This window comes from Cryptomeria japonica, chromosome 3, assembly GCF_030272615.1.
Source record: "Cryptomeria japonica chromosome 3, Sugi_1.0, whole genome shotgun sequence".
Taxonomy (NCBI): domain Eukaryota; kingdom Viridiplantae; phylum Streptophyta; class Pinopsida; order Cupressales; family Cupressaceae; genus Cryptomeria; species Cryptomeria japonica.
The window spans coordinates 264511177-264516091 of record NC_081407.1 but is presented as its reverse complement, the minus strand read 5'-3'; positions in this window follow the sequence as shown (position 1 = coordinate 264516091).

Sequence of the window (4915 nt, the reverse complement as noted above, 5' to 3'; positions counted from 1 at the left end):
GAATATGCGAATAACTCCACCGGGGCTATGGACGCCTGGCTAGCACTGGACCAATATTCGTGGAATTCCAGAGACAACCTCATTGGAGCTATGGATGCTTGATTGGCAGCGAGGCAATGCCCTCGATGCTTTTGAAGTATAGATACCTATAGCTTGCCATGACTAATTCTAGAAGTCTGGATGGTCTAGTGAGATTGGATTAATGGCTATGCACACACATAATCAGATGAATGTGCTTTAATTTGGGTTCTCACTCTGAAGTGTTTTTCAACACTTTCCCTATGGATTGGATTTTATCTTTGAGAACTTGTAATGTTCAGGAACATTTATTCGGGTGGGGGCTAGATGTTGTGATGTTTTCACACATCGCCCCATTGCAAATGGGGAACCCCTTCTTTTTAGGCCCTCCCAATTTTTTGGCTTGCATTTTTGTGGTCTTTTCGTAGCAGTCTCGTCAGTCTCTTTGCTTTGTAGGTGTTCAAGGATCATATTGGTCAAGTCTGCCTTTCGTTTGAGCAAATTCGGCTAAGTTTGGGACTCGTTTTGTGAATTTTAGGGTTTTTTGCCTTCTGCCCTAGATTTTAGGGGTTTTTGTTAGGGTTTCGAGAAAACTAAGCATACAACTGGAATCAGGACCCTTCAAGAGACCTCCCAGTGAAATTTGAGCCCAAACGAAGCAACTTTCTATTTTTAGAAAGTCCCTATTTTTTAGGGATTTTTTCGAGTCCCATAATGTCGCCATTTTGCCAAAAATCAAACTTACTATTTTTAGTAATTTCTAGTTTTAGTAAGTTTCTATTTATAGTAAGTCATTTCCTGTGTCCTGTTTTGGTCTCTAACTCTAACATTTTGGAAAGTTTCCATTTCGGGAAAGTCTATTTGAGGCAGGATCAGGCTTGAAGACAGTGGAGAATCAACATGCACAATCACTTCTAAATCTGGAAAGTTGAAAGCAGACAGGCAGGGGTCTAAAATGGCTAAATGTGAGAATCATCCCTGAAGTGGAAGGTCAAAATGTTCTAAGTATGGAAGCCATTCACACGTGGAAAATTCCATGTGTCCATGGACATGTTGAAAATGCACCCAAGTCAGAGTTGGGGCACTAAAACCAAGAATGAATTCACAAGTGGAAAAAGCCACCTCTCCATGGACATGTTGAAAATGCACCCAAGTCATGGCTAGGGTGCTAAAACCAAGAATGAATTCACAAGTGGAAAAATCCACCTCTCCATGGACATGTTGAAAATGCGCCCAAGTTAGGGCTGGGGCACTAAAACCAAGAATGAATTCACAAGTGGAAAAATCCACCTCTCCATGGACATGCTGAAAATGTGCCCAGATCTAGGCTGGAGCGCTGAAACTAGGAAGGCATTCATAGGAAGAAAATCCATGAATCCATGGGCGTAATGAAAATTTCACCTGAGCTAAAAGAATTGGAATTTCGCCTAAGGCATGGAATCCAAGGAGTCAAGGAGGAATAAAAAAATAAAATTCCCCTTGGGCAAATTTTTGAATTTGCTATTTTTAGACACTGAATCTCGTCGGAATGAGGAAATTGTTATAGATTTGGAATCGTGGTAGAATTCTCCATCCAATGAACCTAACTCCTAAATTTTAGGAGGATCCCTAAAAAATAGGGATGTTGAAAAGAAGATGTGGACAATTCACAAAACAATGAATTCCTTCCTCAGGAGGAATTTTTGCCCCAGCCTTGTGGAGGGCGCCAGAATGAACAGTGCACAAAGAGATGAATTCCTTCATCGGGAAGAATTGCGCCGAAGAAGAAGAAATTCCAAGAAAAGACATAGCTCTTGGAAATCATGAAAATTGGCTAAGGCATGAGGAATTTCCTTCCTCAGGGTAAGGAACAAATTTATTTCCAAAGGAGAATTCCTCCACAACAAGAAATCACATCCAAGGATGAATTGAAGATAAAATTTCTAAGGCAAGGAAGGAATCATGGATGAACTAAACAAGAAATTCCCCTAGGAAAAGTTTTTAAAAATCCATTCCCGGGCATCAAATCACATCCAAATTTCAAAACTTTTTACAGATTTGGATTCGTAGGAGAATTTTCTCTCTCCTGGACCATGGAACCCTAATTTGGAAATTTTCCTAAAAAATAGGAAATGTGTAGAATTGATGAAAAACCTTCTCTGAGCAAGGAAAGTTGAAGAGACTTCAAGAAAATTCTTCCTGAATCGAATTTTCCCTCTCTAACAATTCTAGTTGTGCAGGAGCGGATATATGACGTCGGGGTCCAGTTGCATGGCGAGGATGTATTGAACATGTGGTAGTAGAGTGGCGCATTCATTACCAGAATATTTAACCAAATGGCGACCCGGTCATTGCATGTTGAATTAATGGCAGATTCCTTTTGCATTCAGCCGCCGCATGTGGAAATGATGGATCATTTATGACATAATGGGTTGATTTTTGCATGGATTAATATTCAACGCATGTTGGGCAAATTTGAAGGAGGTGGTGCATTTAATGTGTAATGGATGCTATTTTGGGTACTTTTGAATTAATTGTATATGGGAATGATGGGTTATTAATTGGAGATTCCCACCTTGTTGCATCATGTTTGGAGAATCTTTTGGGCAAACCCTAATTAGGGTTTTGCATGTAATCATGGCCTAAGGCCTATATATAGGGTTGACCCCCCTCATTTGAAAGGAGGGAGCTTTGTATGAAATTGTTGCGATAAGTTTTTTAGAAAATAATAGTGAAACATTGTTCTTTGATGGTGTCCATTTAATTTATTTTTTCAAAGCTTGCATGGTTTCACCTTCCTCACTTAGATTAGAATTAGTTTAGTGCTTTGATTCTAATGGAGAATGTAATGTTGTTTGATGAATTTCCATGGTTCATACCTTTTGCATCTTGCTGATTGTAAGTTGCAGTGTAAAGTTAGCCTGAACCCCCAAGTTTGTGCTAAGTTCAATTGTGAATAGTTGTTTGGATTGTGCCGTGTTGGGAATTCAGATGCACTTTTCTCAATATGAAAATCCTCCAACATCCTTAGAAGATTGCACCGGTTCCTGCGAAGTTGTAGTTTATCTTGGCGAAGCAGAGCTTGGTTTATTTGAAATTTGTGCACCAGAGCACTATTCATTGTTACCACTGCCCTTAGGAGTAGATTTAGATCCTTCTGAACCCTTTCCCTTTTCTTTCAATTCATTCTAGTCCGTTTGAAGCAACAACATCGCAAAATTGCCATATCCAATGATGGAGTTCCAGCCACAGCAAAGAAGTGAAAGAACGATGCACACGTAAGGCCCCTTGGATTACCAGCAATCACATTAGCCAACTGAGTCACGTCCATGCATTGAAGGAACCTTGGATTCAATTGTTTGAACTTCTTGCAATCTTAGCATGCAATTGTACTTTGATCAAGAGAGAGTGAAGTGATCGTTAGGCAACTTTATTCTGTGTTAGACGCGGTCATAAAAAACACGTCAACAGGAGGTAGTGAGTATTTCAGTACGGGCTTCTCAATGTTCTCAACAACAGCGGGTTTCTCAATCTTAGGAGCCATTTCAAACTTTGGATAGTCACTAACGAATTAGCCTTAGGGTTTGAAAACTTTTAACCAGCATATGCTTTCCTCTTAGTAAATATAACACAACTGATATGATCAGTTAACTTGCTTGACAATGCATTGTGATTGATATAAATACCTTGAATTTTGCTTCGGTAGAGATTTGATCACCTTTGAATCACTTCGCTCTACTTTCTGAAAACTTGGTAAGTGTAAAATGACAGTGCAAAAGCTTTAAGTACACAATTTTACCTTATCGGGCTCCGTGTAGTTAGGTCAGAAAACATTAAATGCACTCAGTTCCACTAAACCGATATACCTTTCTTTTTGTGCTTTTACCGAGTAGCCAGACTTCCTGTATTTACCGACTTGATAGGCTTCTTGCATTTACCGACTTGATAGGCTTCTTGCATTTACCGACTTGACTAGTGCTCCAAAAGACTTTATAAATTAGGAACTGTTAAGATTTTAACCTTGAGAGAATGCAGTCCCTTCATACTTTTACCGATTAATTTGGAATAGATGCACCTAACTTGGTAGGTAAGGTGCTTTCTTCATTTGACACAATTTCCTTCTTTTTCCAAATCATCTGGAATTTTCTTTTTATTTCTTCAATATCTCCTCTAGGTTGATCTCTGCAATCTCTAGCCAAGTGTCCAACTTTGTGACAATGAAAACATGCCATACCAGGATTTCTCCATGATCTTCGATTGTTCATTCCAAACCTTATAAAGCAGTTGGCACTTATATGTCCATATCTTCCACAACATTCACACCATATCCTTGTATTGTAATCCCATGGTACTGCAGTATACTGTCGGTTAAGATCTGTGTAAGTTTGGTAGCCTCTAGTATTTGCTCGGTGTGCAGACCACATATAGTTCTTCTACTTAAACCAACACTTCTCGGTGCTGTGTCCATATCTATTGCAGTTTTTACAAAACCCTTTGAATTTTTCCTTCTGATAATTGCTAACAGACTTTGTCCTACATTGATTAGATGAGTGACTATATTTATTGCAATTGTAGCAATAACCATTAGACCTAGTGACATTCAGTTGCTTACCTTTTCTGATTTGGCACAAGTTGGCAGTATGTCCTTGTTTTCCACAGTAGTTGCAAATAGGCTTCTTTCCTTTGATGTTCTTCTTGTTTCCAACTTGTTTTGATGATTCTCCTCTCTCGGTAGTGTGGATTCCCTTCTCAGTAGAGTCTTTTCCTTTGTAACCGAGTCCTACATCTTTGTTGGGTCTTCTTGTATTTAGTTGCTCATCCAACATCTTTGATGCATCATAACTCTTCTTCAGTGTTTCTTTTGATTTCTTCTCTATTTCAAGTTCATCGGTCAATCTTGATAGTTCAAGTTTCAATG